At 41.4% G+C, this 21914-nt stretch overlaps 1 long non-coding RNA gene across 1 annotated transcript in view; it reads right to left on the bottom strand.

Annotated features, from left to right (window-relative positions):
- Nucleotides 1–430: 430 nt before the first annotated feature.
- The window catches only part of LOC126191318 (uncharacterized), a 64836-nt gene continuing 43352 nt past the window's right edge, over nt 431–21914 (bottom strand). Inside the window, exon 3 of the long non-coding RNA XR_007538338.1 lies at nt 431–483. This is a non-coding gene — a long non-coding RNA (uncharacterized LOC126191318). The remainder of the gene's footprint in view (nt 484–21914) is intronic.

Here is a 21914-nt window from a genome sequence, read left to right as displayed (position 1 = left end):
CTACATCATTCCAGTGAGTTTTCAAGTCTCAAACATCTATGATGTAAACATGCAGACTGAAGCAATGAATGAAAATTTGTACCTAAGCTGGGATCAGCACCCAGACACTCTGCTCTCTAGGCACGTGCATTAACCACTATGCCACCCTGGCACAGTGACTTTGCACAGCTGCACGAAATTTCAAGTGGGATGAGGTGTGAATAGGAATTTGGACCGAGAAGGGAGGCATGCTACAGGTAGTCTGCACAGTTGTGCAAGACCACTTTGCCAGGATGGCTTAGTAGTTAGTTCATCTGCCCAGTGAGCAAGAGACCTGGGTTCGAATCCTGGCTTTGGTACAAATTTACAGTCAGTCTGCTTATATATGGAGGTCTGAAAGTTAAAGGTTTCTGAAACAATATGTTTTCAGTGGATTTTTACAGGTTCTTACCTTAGCCATGTGGTCAAACACGAACGTTCTCTGGTGGTACAAGTTTCACGTTCCTGAAAAATGTAACAGACGAGCACCTGTCAATTTTCCTGACATCGAAGGACGAGTAAGTCATTGGAAGCCTTTTACAACTGAATCAGTTACATATTTCTGAAGCAACGCCAATCATGGCGTGACACAAGAGATACTGTATTTTCCAGTCAACTAACAGTTGCTTGTGGCGTTGAATATAGTACAAATAATATGTGCTGCTATTCTAAATATGTGTATTGTATGCTCTAAAATCTGAGACCTCTACAGAACATCGGGTAGATATGGTGAGAACAGCATACTAGTTTACACTAGTGAGCCCAAACATATTGACCACATTTTTAGTACTGTGTTGTTGAGGTGTTCGTCCACAGCTGCGATTCTGCAGCGCATGGATTCAAAAAATTCTTGGTAGGTTTATAGAGGTTGTGACACCTGGTATCTAAGTGCAGGTCAAGCAATTCCCGTAAATCACGGGCCAGTGGTTTGCGGGCGCGAGGTTGGCGCCTATTACCATCCAAGATGTGTTCCATCAAGTACACGTCAGGTAAATGTGGTTGCCAACATATCAATATGAGTTAACTATCGTGCTCCTCAAACCACTATAGCATGCTTCTGTCCTTGTAACACCAATAGTTATCCTGGTTACCCTGATGGAAGATGCCATCGCCATTGGGGAAAACACCCATTTGTGGCCCATATCGTCGCTATAATGGTTCCCAATTCCTTTCTGCTCCACATACAGGGTCTCGGGGATTTAAGTGCAGATATTTCTTTTGTTGACTGAAGACAGTGTACTCAACAATGTTACATCAGTGCTTACTTCATTTGCAGACTAATAATTATAGACATTAGGAATAGTGTGTTTTTAGGTTGGTTAGTACCTCCAAGTACATGTGGCAAAAGCAAACTGTTAATGCTTACTTTTCACTGAGCAGCAGATCAGGTTTTGGAGTATGGACAGGTCGCGCAGTTCCAGACTGAAGCGCCTAGAACCGCTCGGCCACATCGGCCCGGCAGCGGCTAGTCCAGATGTCACTCCCATCATAGCCTGCATTACTGCTACATCTTACTGTTGGTTAGCTTCCTAGTTGTCAACTGATAATCCAACTACAACTACCACCACCACATCAACAATCATATATTGACACCTTTACTCCCCAATCTCATTTCTGTAATCAAAGGCACTGCCTTTTGATGACAGCAGATGAAGTGAAGCACGAGTTTAACTCCAATCTTGACAGCTGGATAAGAAAAGCTCTCAACCTGACACAAAACCGTTTCCATGGCAAAAGAGAGAAGTCCCACAAGAATTCTAAGGCAAACTGCGCAGTCAGTAATAGAACAGAAAACACAAAAATAACGTAGAATATCTCTTGTACATATGGGAGGGACATAGAAAGCTCATGCTTTCCAGACGTCATAGAGCAGATTTCGCCAACGTCCTATGAGTAGACCTGGAGACAGCCCCCCCCCCCCCCCTCTCATGGAAGGAGGCCCAGTTGAGGGAAGGCAACGTCCAGCCCGCATCCACCACTCTGGCCCACAGCCATGCCCCATCCGGGCAGCCACAGCCTGCCCCTTCCACACCTCAGGAAGACAGTGTTACAGTGCAATGCGTAGAAAGTTTTTTATCAGCGAAATTGCGATAGTTTAAGTGATTATGAAACCAAGGAAGAGAAAAATCTGCCTCCCCTTTGCCTCATAAAGTGTTTGTATTCCATTGAGATGTCCAATATAAAGTTGTCTTTTTCTGTCGTCCTTTTGTCTCATTGTTTAGATTAGATGTATTATAATATTATTTGACCCTATGTTTCTTGAACCATTTTCTGTTATCCCTTATATTCCATCACGAAGCGTGTTTATGTGGACCTATAATTGCTCTTGCTGTTTCGTTCCTATATGTTGTGCTCTCCACTTCTTACTTTTTAATAACATATTTCCGTCTGTTCCACAAGAAAATTGTTGTCGACCTCATTTAAATGTTACAATGCTTAGTAATATAACAACACTCCAATTGACATTGATTATAGCAACAAATGCTTTTAAACAAGGAAAAAAACTAGATTAGAGAACTCTCATAATAAGACTCAAAGGACGATAATGCAAAGAGAAAAATATAAGCAATCAGGATATAAGCAAAGCAAACTCATAACACAAAGCAAAAATAAACAAGTACGAAACGAAAATTTAAAAGGAAATATGGCAATAAAATGTAACCCAAATTTTATCACTTTGTTGTTGTTATACTTCATTAAAGAAACAAAGCATATGTTGTTGAAAAAAAAGGTATGCTAGCAGGTTTGCGTCCACCGCCTTCAAAACTTTTTTAGCCACTTTTTTAAAAGATTCAGGGTCATTCTTATTCATTTGATAGTAATATTATCCCAAAAGTCGATGTTATTTATCATAAATAATGCATTTTTTGCAGTTCTTGCTGGAAAGGCCAACGGGTGAAATGTTTCCCTAGTGACCAGAAATCTTCCTAGTGACCAGAAATCTTAATATTACTGTCAGTGCATTCTGAAAGTAAACACAAGCTGTACACAGGAAACTTCTGCTATTATGAAACTTTTTATAAAATATATACACCTTTCTCCAGGTTTATGGACTGGCTCACACTTGTATTTTGCTAGTAAATATCTTTCTCAATGGTGATGAGCAGCTTCGAAAAAATCTCCTCTTCCATTCGAACGAAATTACGAAACGAATCTCGATCTTGGAGTCTGTGATGAAATACGTTATTCCAGAGTGTTGGTAGTCAATGCAACATCGAGAATATTGATATTATGCAGGCGCCAACTGATATTCCACACTATGCTCTAACTATATTCAGTATACAGTGGGATGAAAATTCGGTTGCGTTAACGAATAACTTCTACTAGTAGGCCTATGTATCTTAGATCATTGTACAGCATCGTGTAGTGTTCTTCTACCAGCAATTCGCTGTTCAAACTATCGACGAGTCCAGAATCTTCTTCGCGATTTCCCGCTCTTTCACAATTGCTAAAAGAATTACCATACCTATTTTACGTGCCTCATAAAGAAACTGTGGTTTTCGAACTAAATGAAGCCGACAACGGCGGTTGGAGAGCGCTGACCGCGCAAATCACGTTAAACAGCTCGTCCCGTATGCTGACAGCGTTTTCTCCTCTGAGGTCAGGCGTCCCTTCCATGTCCACTCCAACGTTAGCTGCCTCGTGAGTACAGGATTACAACTTCCAGGTTAGTTTTTCTTTCTGTCCACCTTGTTCTTGTCATTTTCCGCCCTATCCACATTTCAGCAGCTTCAACTCGATTCGTTTCGAGTTTACCTAGAGTCCAACTTTCACTTCCAAAGAGCAATGTATTCCATGCAAACGATTTTACAAAGGATTTTCAGACATCTACCGAAGCTCATAAATCACGTCAATAATCATTTTCATATGTTTGTGACATGTCTTTATTGCTCATTTCAAAAAAAATACTTAGATACTTAGATTCTAAAGGAAGTCACGTGTATATTACACATTAAGGTGCAATTCTGCTGCTCTGTGGAGGAAGAAGCTCGACGTGACTTGCGCACATTGAGAAAAATATTGGCGTTTCCCAAAACGCAGCACTGACAATGCTTCTCTAAATGAAACTAGGTAATGAGTTTGGAGAAAATAAATCGCAAAGCTGTGTGGCAGTTCCTATGATGTCCTTAAAAGATTGATACTAAAGAACTGAAAAGGAATGCTACCAAAGAATATTCTTTATGTATTGAATACTGAGTGAAATTGGCATCAATACACAGCAAATTTGATACTATGTCGCATCTATGTTAGTATTCTCCCCTCCCATTTTCTCCGCTTCCATTTAAAAATTCCTTATCTGCTATCTCACACACGCGTATATGAATCATGTACACACAAATAACCGAGCATGTAATAGCAGTGCCTGTTGTCACCTGGCGCTATACTGCTCCACACCTGCATCCCTCATGTGTATCAAGCAACAGTAGTGAGGGAACAATCGAAAAAAAACATGTGATTTACTCGATTGTTGGATGTCTGTTGTATTATTGTTTATTTATTTCGAGTGAAACTAGTATGTGGGCACAACCGAATGAAAAAGGTCAGCTGTCACCAGCGCATCCAGCTCAGAGCGGAAACATTCCATCGTTTTGGCATTGGTAAATCGGCGTTGTTGAATGCACGCTGTTATCTCCTGTCGACACAGTTACTGTTGTTTCGATATTTGCTTGTTACTTAGTGGCAACAAGTACGTTTTAGTTCAGTTTTTCGTCCATGTTTCTGAATAGCCATTTACTGAATAGTAAACTTTGTGTCTGGATCAAAATACAGAAGCACTCAGCGGCATGGGAATGTAAAAAATTATATCGTTGGATAAAAGGTGTTCGTCAAGCTAATTCAATGCGGTATGCCGTACATGCGAGGACGATTCATATTCTGAAACTATATTAAGGAAATTCAATGAAAATTAACGAAGACAACAAATATTTCTCGCGAACCAAACTCCACTTCAAGAAGTTTACGATACATATATTTCATTTACTCGTAGTTTGAGAAACCAGATAAAGTGACTGGTTCTGCTGAGAACATTTATTGTTAGCGAATCACAAACAATACGGTTTATTATGAAAGTTATTATTCATTCCAAGCACTTTTAATTAAACTCGGTTTTAGCAATATTCCGCATGCTACCATACAACACTGATTGTTTCACATTGAAATCTTAAAGCGAACACCCGGTGCGAATAATTATGCAGAAAGCACATTTTCAAGTACATCCAACAATGCCGGCACACACATCGTCTGAATGCCGCTGCCTGTCTAGCACTGACTTGACCATCACAATAAGTGCTCGCGCAGAGCAGCAACAATATTTATTACGGAAAGCATTGTGAAAGGACAGAGGTTACTTTGGAATATTGGACTCGTCTAGGCATTGCATTAACGTAATATACACTTTGCAGTGAAGATCGAAAAGTTTACAACCAAATATCACAAATAATGACAAATATATTGAGGTGGAAGGATATACATTGGACTGTCAAACAAACTGGTACACCTGCCTAATATCGTGTAGGGCCAACGCGAGCATGCAGAAGTTCCGAAAAACGACTAATGCTTGAAGTAAGGCTGGAGGGAATTGACGTTGTGAACACTGCCGGGCTGTCCATGAATCCATAAGAGTATCGAGATCTCTTCTGGGGCCCTATTCTGTATCGTTCTTATCGATCGGTGTAGTATGTTAGTCTCGGTTGTGACGTCATTCTCGATTCTTTATCGAAATATCCTATTCAGTAAGCTTCTGACACCTGTTACCGAACGGTCCTCCCACCGATTTTACGACAATTGTACCGAGAGGTTTTGGATTTCGGTGTGCCCCTGTCGATTGGTGAGCTGTGGTTTATGTACATCTATAATTTGTTATTTGAAACATATTTAGCGGTTTTAGCTTTGGATTTAGTGATTGTGTTACTAAAGAATCACCAGAAGACGCATCCAGTTGGAAAGGGAGTTCATAATAGACTATTTTTCTTTGTTAGGAACATGGTTAGGTTAGGTTGTTATCGTGAATGATTACATCCAAAAAAACGTTTTCGGTCAGTATTCTCTCAAAATACGTGTTATTTTTATGCAAATAAGAGTGTCAAGATCATTAAATATCAAGTCATCGGCTCTGCTTACGTATATTACACGAGTGTGAACTGACGTTACTAGTGACTTTGTGTACTTTTTTTTCCACAAATGGTTTAATTAGTAATTGTTATTATTATTATTACTATGGAAAGCAATTATGTGAAGCCTGATATTGGAAACCTTCCAAACTATCACGCATTTATGACTTACGGAGCACCGTTTGGCAACGAAGTCAGCCTATGTTCCTCTACAGAATAATATGTGAACTGAGCGCTATGTTCCTGTTGTTTCCCGTGGTTAAGTGGTTAGCGTGCGGGAGTGTCATATGAAAGGATACGGGTTCGCGCAAGGATGAGAAAAAAAAATTTCCTCTTCATAAGCGCAACACGTTCTGAGACATTATTATACGAGTAAGTTAAGATTTTTCTTTAATATTCGTTTTTACTTACATATAAGATTGCCCTTCCTCAGTAATGATTTCGTGATTTCTGTGTATTTAAAAAACGAAATATGAACTTACTGGAGATGAAATTGCTGTGAGTGAAACAACCGACAGTGACCTTCATATTTTTTCTTGTCAGAATTTTAATTCACCATTTTTTCCGGATATGTAGCGATTTCCGAGTTGCGGTTAGACAGGAATCTAAAAGCACAACGTAAATTACTGGGAATGTAACTAGCAGCAGTCATCTTCATAATCTTGCTTGTCACAACTATTTATCTGCAATCGAATCCTCAACAACAGTAGACAGAGATGAAAGATCTCCGCCGTAATATTTTTAGACTGTAGCACCATATATGAAACATTTTCATTCAATAGATGCATGTTATAAACTTCGACGAACTGCAGAAGCTCTCGAAAATGCGTTTTTTCAATTTTGTTTTTAAGACCCAAATCGCTGACGTATCGTATAGGGAGGTGGGCTACTTAATCATTTGGATTTCTGGGAGCGAGTTATAACCACATTCTGTTTACCTTCTTATTCTTTGAAACTCTCAGAATCAATTTTTCGGGTGTGGTACTACATACTATCCCTTACTCATTTTCCGAAACGTAAAATCCAAAACACGATGTCAGTGTGAATGAGAATAAGATGACATAATGCGGCATTTACGAAATCTGCAGAATACAGTCAAATACGCTATCGTTATTATGCAAGCATGGAAACATGCGGTCAGGGAAACTGTAAAAATTTCTATGCATTTCAGCTGAGAATCATGGAAATGGATTTACTGCGCCTGATACTGTTAAGGAGGAGGCAAAGCGATGAAAGCGGGCACGTTAGCTCGATGGAATGCGGCGTCATGCGTTATGGCAACGTAAACGTAATTTTCTGTACTTGGAAGAATAGCGCGCCTGTGTCGTCTGCTAGCTGCTTTGTGTTCGTGGCGCTGTGCGCGCTGCTGTGCGCATGCGCGGATCTGCTGGCGCTTGCTTTTGATTGGTTTGAGCGACGAGACCGTTCGGTGCTCTTGAGTACCGAAACGATCGGCACAATGGCGGAAAGATACAGAATAGGCACCCAGAGCAGCATGTTGCAAGGCATCCCAGAAATGCTCAATAATATTCATATCTGGAGAGTTTGGTGACAGTGGAAGTGTTTAAACTCTGGATAGTGTTCCTGGAGTCACTCTGTAGCAATTCTGGACGTGTGGGGTGTCGCACTGTCCTGCTGGACTTGTGCAAGTCCGTCGAAATGCACAGTGGACACGAACAGATGCAGGTGATCAGACAGGGTGCATTACGTGCGTTTCACCTGTCAAAGTCATATCTAGAAGTATAATGGGTCCCATATCACTCCAACTGCATATGCCCCACACCATTACAGAGCCTCCACCAGCTTGAGCATTCCCCTGCTGACACTCAGGGTCCATGGATGAGTGAGGTTGTCTTCATACCCGTTATGTCCATCCACTCGATAAAATTTGAAATGGGACTCGTTCTACTAGGCAACATGTTTCCAGTCATCAACAGTCCAATATCAGCGTTGATGGGTCCAACTGAAGCTTTGTGTTGTGCAGTCATTAAGCTTATATTAGTGGGCTCTCAGCTTTGAAAGCCCATATAGATGATGTTTTGTTGAATGGTTTATATGCTGGAACTTTTGATGGCCCAGTGTTGAAAAAATGGTTCAAATGGCTCTGAGCCCTATGGGACTTAACTCCTGAGGTCATCAGTCCCCTAGAACTTAGAACTACTTAAACCTAACCAACCTAAGGACATCACACACATCCATACCGAGGCAGGAATCGAACCTGCGATCGTAACGGTCGCACGGTTCCAGACTGTAGCGCCTAGACCCAGTGTTGAAATCTGCAGTAATTTGCGGAAGGGTTGTTTTCTGTCATCTTGAACGATTCTTTTCAGTTGTCCTGTACTTGCAGGATGTTTTTCCGACCGCAGCGATGTCGGAAATTTGATGCTTTAACAGATTCCTGATATTCACGATACACTAGTGAAATGTTCGTACAGGACAATCCTCACTTCATCGCTACCTCGGAGATGCTGTGTCCCAGCACTCGTGCCCTGACTATAACACCACTTTCAAACTCACTCAAATCTTGATAACCTGCCACTGCAGCAACAGTAACCGATCTAACAACTGCACCAGACACTTGTTGCCGACCACCACGCCGTATTCTGCATGTTTACATATTTCTGTATTTGAATACGCATGCCTATACCAGTTTCTTTGGCGTTTCAGTGTATCATCCTCACTAACAAGGACATTCTGCAGGAAGTAAGGTGTTAGATGCATTCTTGTGGGGTTTGCTAGCCGAAAATTCACGCGAAGTATAAGTGGAATTACCAGAATCATTAAAAGATGCTGTAGCAGTTGTTACAGCTTTAGCAGATAGATACATACAGTGATCAGGATGAGAGAAAATAAGATCTTTAATTCAGAAATCATATGCTATCGATGTAGTCAACTTGGTCATGTGTGGCAGACTAATAGGAAACCTCAGTGTGGAAGGTATAAATTAACTGGACATGCGAAAGAGGCATGTCTGCACAGCCTTCCACAGACACAGGAAGGGTAGTCGCAAGTTAGAGCTTGCTCCCTGGCATTAAAGGAGTAAGAAACGATGCGGCCACTCTGCAGTGTTCACATTAAATATGAGGACAGGATACTCAGTTGCCGAATCAGTGGCAGATTATTTTTTGACTGGCTGTGTAGGAGGATACGTGTGTAAAATTTTTCTGGATATGGCAACACAGGTATCCATAGGGAGTCAGGGTATACTTCATGTAAAGAATCTGAACCTGCCTCATTGTGGATTAAGTGTGGTGTAAGTGGGATAGTGTTCATTCACTCGAGTCAGCATGGATGAACTTCCCATTGGGAGACACAGACTTCAGGGCCTGTGTCAAAGTACTTCCTTGAATTGACAAAATCTGTACTGTCATGCCTGGACTGAATTTCCTGAACAAATATCAAACCAAATTCGAACTGGAATGGTGCATAGTAGAGCCGGATGGGACATCATTCTGATTCGGTTCTATTAATGGAAAAACTGTAATGTCTTAAGGCATGAAACTGCTGTTTGGGAAGCCATCCAGACTGCATGCATGGTCCCTTAGACTCAACTCGTGGAATAAAAAACCGAAAGATGCAGAGAAGCTAGTCTTGGTTGATGTAGGAGCAGATTTGCCTTTCAGTACATTGTGTATAGTTGAACCCTTGGCAGAAAATGAGGAACTGGACAAGTCACAATGCTTTGTACTCAGTAGCTTGTCGTATCTTTAAGAGGTTGATGGAATCCAAGTAGTGCCCATTAGTGAAAATGATTTTGGGTCAATGGTGGTCGAACTATCATGAGGCGTTATGATAGCCAACCTGGACACGTTAGGGGAAGATTGCACTGTGCCAGAATTGGCACCTACGAGTGCTCACGTATCTAGCTCTGATAAAATGTTCAGTCATCGCCCCAACCCAGTACAAGAGTAAATCGAGATAAAAATAAGAAAAAATAAAAAATATGTGCACACCAAATTGCTAATAATTCATGAAGAGGCGCAATAGATCTCAATTAACCTCTCAGAAGAAACAGGTTCTTCAAGGCACTGTATGTACATTGCTAAAAACAACCAGCCTTCCAACACTATTATCATAACTATCCCACAGATCTTTTGGAGATAGGCTTGTAAATAATTACAGAGATCATTAACAGACCACAAACGAGTGTGCTGTAAAAATTACTGTTAATGAAAACTATACTTGACAGACATACTTGACCACGTAATATTGACGCCTCTTGACTCGTTGCTGGCCGGAGTGGCCGAGCGGTTCTAGGCGCTACAGTCCGGAACCGTGCGACCGCTACGGTCGCAGGTTCGAATCCTGCCTCGGGCATGAATGTATGTGATGTCCTTAGTCTAGTTAGGTTTAAGTAGTTCTAAGTTCTAGGGGACTGATGACCACAGCAGTTAAGTCCCATAGTACTCAGAGCCATTTGAACCAACCATTTGACTAGTTATTCAGATAACAACACTGTACTTGGTACTAAATTATTTCTAGAATTAATCCCAATTTTTACACATTTGAAAATGTATAAAAGGTTCTGCATTTAATTATTTTTATAAAGCATTTAACATCTCAGGCCAAAGTTGTATTTGTTTCTGTGGTTATTTAATCCTCTGATTAATGATACCTCTGTTAATAAAGTTTAAATCTCTATAATTGTGTCACTAACAATGAGTATGGACTAAATAGACTGGTAATCACAATTCACTTACAATCTGTTTGTTCCTGTACTTGATCCTACAATCAAGAAAAACCCAAGAATTACACTTGCTTATTAAATAGCACAGAGTACACAACAAGTTACTACCTCCTGGTAAAACTACCCTCCACAGATTTCCACAAATAGCTACCACTCAACTACTTTAGAGCGTGCTTATCCCAAAATCTCCAAACTATAAGCAACACCCAAATCCTTTGGCATTTACAACAAACTATCACAGGCAACAAAACCAGTCCTCATCAAACACAATTGAGCTACCCAAGCACAACTCACGCCCCGTCCGCATGTACTGGCGCAATTAATGCTGTGAGGACCAGGCGTGAGTAGTGCTTGGAAAGCTCAGTTGGTAGAGTACTTGTCCGCGAAAGGCAAAGGTCGTGCGTTCGAGTCTCGGTCCAGCACACAGTTTTCATCTGCCAGGAAGTTTCATATCAGTGCACACTCTGCTGTAGAGTGAAAATTTCATTCTAATTCTTTTCCTAATAAATATGTTATTTTTCCTATAATTTAGTTGATTTTTCAATAAAACTTAGGTCCACCACATAAGTATGGACTATTGCAAGTTGCAGAAAAAATTAGAGCAATGCTTTATAAACGTCCGGAAATATTTGTACCTAAATTCTGAAAAATACAACTTGTGGGTAACTGTGAATAAAGATATGAGTCCAATTAAACTGTGCTTCAGAACATTCCTGAAGTATAGTTTTCATCCAGCAGAATTTCTTCATCTTTAAGCTTCCTCTTGGCATTCCTTTTAGCACTTCTTGCTTCTTTGGCAACTTGAAGAGCGAATCTTTCAGCTTCATGAATCCATTGTCTGTCACATGCAAGCAATTGATCTTCCATATTAGAGCCACATTTTACACCTAAATTTTTCAGGACTTCTGAACTTCCTATCAGTCCATCATTGAAACATATCACTGCATCTAGTACACCCACTTTCAATGTATTTAGTCCTACAAAAAAATTCTTGGGTTATCTTTCCCATATGCAATGGTTGAAATTGTCATTTGTATTCTGAGTTTCCCCACGAAGACATTTACTGAGCAAAACAGGGTCACTCAGGTCTCTAAAAATTGGCTTTATTTCATTCATAACAGCCCCAAGAAGAGATTGCTTATGATGGTATATTTGACCACTTTCTTTTGCTTTTTGGTAACCACACAAAGAATCTGCTCCTTTAGGGTAAAGTCTGTGAACAGGGTGGTCATCTGTGGACAACTTATGAAAGTAGGTGGCCTATACAGCTTTTCTCGTTCCTGTAACATCATTCAGAGGTGCAATTCGTCTAATGGCCAGTCCATAACAACTCTGAAGGAGGTCTATTTCAGCTTCTGTCAATCTGCCTCGGCCAGACCGAGATATTTCATCAGATAACAACATTCCTTTCATTTCTCTTCGTATCTTCCTCAATCTAGCACCCATCCTCTTTTGCACATGTCCACAACACTCCAGTTTTGTTACCAAGGTATCACTATAAACATTAAACTCATTAATTTTATTGAAAGTTTTAGAGTCCCCATCGCCTAGTTACTGTGTATATCTATCCTTATAAATGGGCAGCGACCTCTGAAATACTTTTAGAGCTCCATCTCACTCCATACCTCCACTGTAACCATCATAATTCTTAGAAAACTGATGTTCATTATGTTCTTCAGTGTTACCATGGCAGGTGTGGCAATACTTAGATAAGCACTCAACATCAACAACTTTTCCATTCTCCAGAGAAGTTGCACTTAGGACACCATTCAAGTAATGATGTCCTCAACATTGCCATGTCCCATCAAGTGCAACAGAAATGCCCCTGGTTCCACTAATATTTACAGTTGCTTCTACTGCATGTTTCATAAATGCTTTAGACGCAACTGTCAAGGCATCTAAAAGTATTTTTATGTACTTGCTGAACCTACTGGAAGGAGGAGGAAGGTGCATCAAACCACAAAACGTTGCAGCACTTTTTTTTTTCCTTTTCCTATTGCACACATTGCATACACTAACTTCAAATTCACATTGTATGAATTATGCACAATGTTCGAAGTCGTTTTCAAGGAAGATTTATTGCAGAATCTACACAGAATAACTAATTTTGATGCTAAGCCCTTCCATCTACTTTGTCGTTCAGTTATTTCCAGTCAGCCTACACCATCACATTGTTTACATTTCGCCTCTTCTTTTATCAAAGAAGATAAGATGCCCAAAGCAACAACAACAAATCTACTACAAACAGCATCATTGTTAACAAAAAAATTTGAACCACCAAGAGGCATGCCATGTGGGAGTTTCTTCCCAGAAGAACTGATACATAGGTTGCATTCAGCAGTGTGGCTTGATTTGCTTGTGAAGTGGTTACGACAGAATTTCCTTTTATTGAATTTCTGGGACTAGTGCAGCAGGGGATACAACCCGTCGGCTTTGAACAATGACGTCACAAGTCGCCAGAGAGCATGTATTACAGAGATGAAAGAGCTGAGGAGAATGTTGAGAAACAAAGGAATGCGAGAGAGATAAACATTGATCTTGTCAAAAGCATAAGTGTTTTTTGACTTTTTTTAAAAAAAAAAAATCTCACGAGATAGAATAAACTGATCCTACTTTATTAAGCAATATCTTGTCAAAAGCCGAGAAGCGATTGTTCTTAATGTTCTAGCTCCCTTCAGTACGTAATAAGTGTTTTTTGACTTTTTAAAAAAAAAATCTCACGAGATAGAATAAACTGATCTACTTTATTAAGCAGCTCCCTTCAGTACCTAATAAGTGTTTTTTGGCTTTTTTAAAAAAAAATCTCACGAGATAGAATAAACTGATCCTACTTTATTAAGCAATATCTTGTCAAAAGCCGAGAAGCGATTCTTCTTAGTGTTGTAGCGCCCTTCAGTACGTAATAAGAGTTTTTTGGCTTTTTTTAAAAAAAAAATCTCACGAGATAGAATAAACTGATCTACTTTATTAAGCAGCTCCCTTCAGTACCTAATAAGTGTTTTTTGGCTTTTTAAAAAAACAAAAAATCTCACGAGATAGAATAAACTGATCCTACTTCATTAAGCAATCAGTAAAATGATGCACCCAATATCAAGCGATCGCTTTTAGATTTACATTCAATTATTTTAATGATAGTGCTTATTAGAACACAGAACTGCTTTATTATCTATGCCTCGAAGTGAAGACATTACGATCTATGACTAAGGAATGACGTCATTGTTCAAAGCCGACGGGTTGTATCCCCTGCTGCACTAGACCCGAATTTCTTGATGTGTGGCATAGTTCGTATTTAGTGCACACTAAAGGATATGTACTTCCACAAATATATGTAGCACTTGGGTAATACACATTCAGTAACACGTGGACATACTGCTTCAGTAAATACTAGCAAAGATAATCATTTACAGACACTAGAAACCTGCACTGTTACGAACATATACAATGCACCATACGTATAATCGCTGGAAACAAAAAGTTCACAGTTCTTTTCGAAATAATACTTGTTCCTGTAACAGAAACAAAGGTGGTGTGGTGGCATACGTGACCATAACTTTAAAATTTGGTATATATAGGTCATTTTTCATTTGAAATCCTGCAGTGTATATATCAATGTAGTCAGGAAAGACTCTAGAATTTAATAAAGTCATTAAAAAATTTCGATTTTTCCACCATTTATAAGTACCCTGTATCCTTAAGTGACTCTTTTGTGAGATCGGATATCACCTAACTTGTTAACATAGTCATGTTCGAGTGATTTACTTACAACTTGTGTATTATTTATTTATCTAAAATAATTAAAAATGAAAGTAAACGAATGTACAATCGAAAGTTAACAACTGATTTTTGGAATCTGTTTGCACTTTGCATTTATTAAACGCACCACAGCACCAATGTTCACAAAGTATTATGAACTGTGCCTGAAAAAATTGTGAATGTGATGTTCACTAAAGGTCACCGTCATTTGTGTTTGATTCAGGACAATTATAATCATCATTGCTTGAGGGCGTGGTACTGATGATAACTTCTTCAATGGCCATTTCCATTATTCCATGTTATATCCACTACTCTTTCTCCAGGTGCTACCCATTCCTCCAGAAAACGTGCCAGTCCTGTGCAGTAACTGAAAGAAAAACAGCATTAACAAGATTCTGTAGTCTTTCCTTCGACATGTCACCAGTGACATCTTCTCCCTGAAATTGTGTTTTATTGTGGCTCATATCAGTTATATTGGATTTAGAACACAGTTCCAGGGCAGTAAATGGACTACTCTGTAGCCTCTTCTCTCAGCAACATTATCGATGGTTTGTTTTCTTTTATTTTAGATAATAGTTTACCATTCCTTGTTGAGTTGTTGCAGTTTATTTGTCTGTTTTGCAACTACTCTAACATCATAATCCTGACATCATACTTATTAGGCATTCTGTCGAATTTCCTGCTGTGGTATGGCGCATGATCCATACAATCGTAGAATTGGGTGAAATATTATGAAACAAAATACCTGCAACCCCGCCAAACCCCCCCCCCTCCCCCACCCACATGACCCGAATTTTTTATTTCCTGTACTTTTTTTCTCAAACTTGCAGACGTTGTGTGCGTTCAGTACTGGTGCAGCAATATCAGTATCGAAAAGGAGAATGGCACAAAGACATGTCGTCGAAACAAATGTACCACTGAAACCCCTAAACATATGTGGCATCACCAGTGAAGGAAGTGTGAAATCAATTTTTTTCTCCAGAAGGGAAAGTAGAATAGCAGTACAGGCGTCTTTAAATTTTAACTGATTTTTTTAATGTTACGATAAACATAAATACATTACACTTTTTGTAAAAGTAGTAAATACTGTTTGCAAAAATCGAAGAGTAATTAAAACACAGTTTCTTGGTGAGATACAGCGCCGCATTTTTGTTTCCTGTTATCGAATATTTTATTATACCGAGGAGGCTATCCTAACTGCCTTGGATTGTACAACAGACAAGAGATGTTCGAAATTTGCATACAACACCCTCAAAGTTTTTAATCTACATTAAGTTCTCTGATTTTAGTTAATTGAATAGTGTTTCTTGGTAACATAAGTATGTTCACCTCCAACATTTTTTTCCATTTTTTTTATTTTGTCTTTCATCACAATTTTTATTCATTAATAATAACACAACAACGGTAGTGAGTGAGTGCTCTGGTTTTTAACAAAATTGCACTTCTGCCAAAAGTACTTGCAGCAAGTTCCTGAAATAGAGCTGCCCCAGTGACTTCAAGCAGTACACTTAAGTGTTTTTATTCTAATGTAAACACAGCACCATGTGCTTACAGAAGTTACTTGCCAGTGGACACAATCGTTTCGTAATACAGTGGATTTCCGATAACCCAAACTAATTGGGACTGGACCTAGTTCGGATTACTGATTTGTTCGGAGTAGCTGGAATTACAGTGACGAGTTTCTAGAATGAAGTATACCAAGCAGATAATAGGTACACTATGGTAACAAATGGGAACAAGTGTGGGAAACATGGCTCACTCTTACTCCCTGCCCTTGTTGTTGTGCGTTGTTGAGACCTTTGTAGTGTCTGAGGTCAATGCAGCGCCAGTTGGCTCGCAAATCGCTTGGTTATGTTAGTTATCAATCGCTGGCACGTGTAACAATTGTACTGTATTAACTCTCAAAGAAAAACCGAATGCTTTGAAGTGGATAGGCAATGTTGAGAATGTATCTAATCTGGCAACGGAACTGGGTGTTGGTAAAGCAACCAATTTTGATTGGAAGAAGAATCGAGTCAAGATTCGGCAGACTTTTCCTTTAGTTTACGCTGGAAAGAGAAAGAGGAACTCCTCTGAGTGGAGCACTGGTTCAGGAGAAGGCTGTTTATCTCAACAAGTTAATGAATGGTGATTAGTCTTTTAGTGCGAGTACGGGTTGGTTGGACAGATTCAGAAAACGTCATGGAATCCGTCAGCTAACAATAACTGGAGAGAAGCTTTCTTCTTACTGTGATGCAGCGAAGGAATACTTGGGTGAGTTTGAAAAAATGATAAGAGAGGGAAAGCATTCTCCCCAACAAATTTATAACGCCGACAAGACTGGCCTTAATTTTAGGGCATTGCCAACAAAAGGCATGGCATCAAAAGCAGAAGACCATGCTCCTCATTTTAAAATGTGCAAAGAGCGTGTGACTATTAGCGTGCAACAACACTGTTGATTTTTTTTTTTTTTTTTGTGGGGTTTTAGCGCGCAAAACACCTAAGGTCATAAGCGCCCAGTAGAGAACCACAGAATACTGGGACCGCGAGGGTAAGAAACCATTGCGACGTCCAATACAAAAAGGAAGAAAAAACAAATCTAAAACATCAAGACGTTACAGAAGAGTAAAGACGTCTACAAGACACTGGAGTTACCAGGTAGAAATCAAATCTCTTTTGTCATATAACTGCTTTTTTTTTTTAAAAAAAAAAAAAAGTTTTTAAGAAACTTAAAACGCGAGCCACAGATCACATGTCATCTGCTAAAATGTCTGGCAAAGTGGGCGGCAGCCCAACCCTGAGATGTAAGTGGCTAAAATAGGGGCAGAGGATCAGGAAATGTTTGACAGTTAATGGCTGGCTACAGAAAGGACAGCTGTGTGCAGGGTCGCCACTCAACAAGTGGCGGTGACTAAAGCGGCAGTACCCTATTTGCAACCAAGCTAATATTACTTCCTCACAGCGAGACAGCTGGGAGGAAGTCATCCAGGCTGTTGGGAGAGGTTTGACTTCTCTAAGTATGTTCCCATGAAGGGAGCACCAATGATCATGCCAAAGTGACGTGATACACCAATAGAGAAAAGTACAAATATCTTGCGAGGGAACAGAGTAAGAGGCGAGCCGACCGAGATGGAAGGTGGCCTTTGCTGCAGCATCAGCAGAGTCATTCCCAGGCAGACCAACATGGCCAGGAACCCACATGAACATCACTTGGGCTCCCCCATCCGGAAACAAATGGAGGCAGTCCTGGATCTGTCAAACGATGGGGTGGACTGGACCTGGATCATCTAGACTCTGAAGGGCACTGTGGGAGCCAGAGCAGACCACACAACGAGTGATCTGGTGCCTATGGACGTAGTGAACAGCCTGATAGAGGGCAAAAATCTCTGCTGTAAAAATTGTGCACAGGTCGAGAAACTTATCAGCCCCGATGACAAAATCACAGCCAACACCATGGGCGAACTTGGTGTACAAATATGCTATCGGCAAGTTGTGAGCGAAGTTCGAGAAATTTGCACCGATAGGTCAGCTCGGGACTCGAATCCTTCGGGAACGAGCTGAGGTCAAAGCGAACACAAACCTGTGTCTGAAGCCAAGTTGGTGAAGGTTCAAATGGCTCTGAGCACTATGGGACTTAACTTCTATGGTCATCAGTCCCCTAGAACTTAGAACTACTTAAACCTAACTAACCTAAGGACATCACACAAGACCCAGTCATCACAAGGCAGAGAAAATCCCTGACCTCGCCGGTAATCGAACCTGGGAACCCGGGCGTGGGAAGCGAGAATGCTACCGCACGACCACGAGCTGCGGACGTTGGTGAAGGTCTCTCTCCCATTCAGAAAGTGGCAGGAAGTGTGAACTGCAGCTGGCGAAGCAGGTGACGAAAGTGGACGCTAGCAGGCCGCAGAGAAGAAATGTTCATCTCGTACTGACGGTCAAGAATGTCATCAAAGAAAGGGTCAAAGGTTGGGTGGCCTGGCATGGAAGAAAGCCAACATGCATACCTACTGAGTAGGATGTTGCGCTGGTATAACAGTGGTAGTTCACTGGCTTCTGCGGAGAGACTCTCAACAGGGCTGGTACAGAAGGCACTAGTGGCGAGACGGATCCCCAAATGGTGTATGATAGACAGCCATGCAGAGGAGTAGACAATGCATCCATAATCCAACTTGGAGCAGACAAGAGATCGATAGAGGTGGAGGGGGACAGTCCGGCCAGCTCCCCAAGAAGTACCACTAAAATACATGAAGGACATTGAGGGACCGGGTGCAGCGTGCAGCTAGGTAGGACACGTGGGGAGACCAAATGAGTTTCCTGTCGAACGTAAGCCCTAAGATCTTTGTTCCATCTATGAACGAGAGAGCATTTTGGCCCAGTCACAAGGACGGTGGAAGAAACGCATTGTACCATCAGAAGTTTACGCAAACGCATTTGGTAGCAGCAAAGCGGAAACCATTTGTGACATTCCATGAATAGAGATGGTCCAGACAATGCTGAAGACAGTGTCGCAGGAGACGCATCCGCTGGGAGCTGCAATAAATAACAAAGTCGTCAACGAAACGAGAGCCGGAAATGCCAGTTGGAAAACAGTCCATAATGGGGTTGATGGCTATGGCGAAAAGGACGACACTCAGTACGGAGTCCTGAGGTACCCCATTCTCCTATGAAAAGGTGTGGGGTAAGGAGGAACCAACACATACCCAGAATACTCTGTCCGTTAAAAATTCCTAGATGAAAGTCGGAAGATGACCACGGAAGCCCCATGTGTGCATAGTTTGTAGAATGCCTGTCCACCAACAGGTATCATAGGCTTTCTCCAAATCAAAGAAAACAGCCACTGTTTGTCGCTTCTGCAGAAAATTATTCATGATGAACATCGACAGGGTGACAAGATGATCAACCACTGAGCGGCACTTTCGGAACCCACACTGAACATTAGTGAGAAGATGGTGTGATTCCAGTCACCACACTAATCAACCATTGATCATGCGTTCCATCACCTTACTAACGCTGCTGGTAATGGAAATTGGACGATAGCTGGAAGGAAGAGATTTATCTTTACCAGGCTTAGGTAGGGGAACAATAATAGCTTCACGCCAAAGCATTGGAAATACACTGTCAGTCGAAATAGGGTTGTAGGTATCGAGGAGAAAGTGTTTTCCTGCAGGAGGAAGGTTCTGCAGCATGAGGACATGGATTGTATTGGGCCCAGGAGCAGAAGACCTGGATGAGGAGAAAGCACGCTCGAGTATTGTAGCATTCTCGATTCAAAGAGAGAAAAGAGATTGCACGAGCCTCCTTCACCTGTTTCCGAGGAAGGAAGGCAGGATGGTAGTGGGTGGAGCTTGAAACCTCCGCAAAGTACCGACCCAAAGCATTGGAAACATCGACAGGGTCGACTATGACGTTTCCCGCCACAGCCAAACCAGGAATTGGGGAGTGGGCAGTAGTCCCAGAAAGCCGGCACAGGCCACTCCAAACGAGAGAGGACAGAGTAAATTTGTTGAACGAGCTGGTGAAGGAAACCCAGCATGCTGTCTTGCTTTCCTTAATAGTGCGACTTCACTGAACACGTAGATGCTTGTAGCGGAAGCAGTTCGTTAACGTAGAAAGATGGTGAAATACACGAAGTGCACGTCATTGGCCACAAATCGCATTGCCGCACTCCACAGTCCACCAAGGGACCGGGACCCAACAGGGAGAAATAGTAGTATGAGGGATAGAGGATTCGGCAGCCGAGAGAATAACGTCCACAAGGTGCTCGACCTGTTCATCACAGCTGGGAAACGGCCGTTCGTCAAAGACTGTCAAGGAGGAATATAGCCTCCAGTCAGCAAGAGAGAATTTCCAATGAGCGGTCCGCTGAGGCGGTCTATGATTGCACAGGCGAGTCACACAAGGGAAGTGGTCACTCGAGTAAGTATCGGAAAGAGCACACCACTTGAGACGTCGAGCCAGCTGGTCAGAGCAGATCGAGAGGTCTAAGTGCGCGTGGAATCGAAGAAAAACGTGGCTTCGCCAGTGTTAAGGCACAAAAGATTAAGACGATTAAGAAGATCTGCCAAAAGAGAACCTCTTGGGCAGGCGACAGGTGAGCCCCAAAGAGGATGATAGACATTGGTGTCAACGAGGAGCAGAAAGGGTGGAGTAAGCTGAGCAACAAGCTGCATCATGTCTGCCCTAGTGACAGCAGAAGATGAAGGGATATAAATGGTGCAGAGGGAAACTGTAAATTTGGGAAGGAAAACACGGGCAGCAACTGCTATCAGGTAGGTGTGCAACGGGATAGGATGATGACAAACATCTTCTCGTAGAAGCAGCATGACCCCACCATGAGCAGGAATCCCTGCCATAAGGAGAATGTCCATCTGTAGTGAAGTAAAATGGGAAAGAGCAAAATGGTCTTGAGGACGTAGCTTGGTTTCTTGGAGGCAGACTGCAAGCGGACACTGTGATCCATTCCTTCCTGCTTTGGGCCCAGTTCCTCCAAGTGTCTTCAATTCCCAGGGCTGCTAGGCCCTTCACCAGGTCGTCCATCCAGTGCCGCCATGGTCATCCAATGGGGCGTTTGGTGTTTGGTTTCCCCGCTAGTGATATCTTCGCCTGTCTTCCATCTTGCATACAGGCTACATGGCCAACCCATTGTATTCTTTTGCTCTTTATCTTCTGTAGGATATTTTGTTGTCATCGCATCAGAAGGTAGATTTCCTCGTCTTTGCTCCTCCTCCATTCTCCATTATCTAAAACTGGTCCTCAAATCTTCCTCATTACTCTTCTTTCAAATATTAATACTTTTTCCCTTTCTCAATTAGTCATGCTCCACGTTACTGAACTGTACATTACTGCTGAGAATATCACTGTGTTGTAGATTTTCATCTTAGTGTTCACTGAGATCGATTTAGAGCCGAGCGTCTCTCTGAGGGAATGCATGCATTTCATTCCCACTGCTATTCCATTTTTATTTTGTTGTCAGTGGTAAACCAAGATCCCAAGTATTTGAACTGGTGTACTCTCTTGAACCTCTTGCCATCTATCCCAAGAAATTCTTCCTGTTCTTGTCTTCTTCCTAATTGCATGAACTCTGTTTTGTCTTGATTCACTTTGAGCCCTACCTTCTGTGAATAATCGTCCATTTTCTGATACATTTCTTTCAACTCGTGGTTTGATTCATTTAGTAGTACTATGTCATCTGCCCATACGGGAGACAATTGAAGTTACCATCCACCTCTACTCCAGCCCACTCCTGTTGTCTACACTCTTTTATTACTTTCTCTAAGATGACATTGAACAGAACACATGAGAGAGCATCCCCTTGTTTGAGGGCTGTCTCAGTCTCGAATGTTTCTGATGTGGCTCCTCGGAAA

The sequence above is a fragment of the Schistocerca cancellata genome, chromosome 6 (genome assembly GCF_023864275.1).
Source record: "Schistocerca cancellata isolate TAMUIC-IGC-003103 chromosome 6, iqSchCanc2.1, whole genome shotgun sequence".
NCBI lineage: Eukaryota > Metazoa > Arthropoda > Insecta > Orthoptera > Acrididae > Schistocerca > Schistocerca cancellata.
The sequence above is the reverse complement of the archived record's forward strand: the minus strand, read 5'-3'. Positions and strand labels throughout refer to the sequence as shown.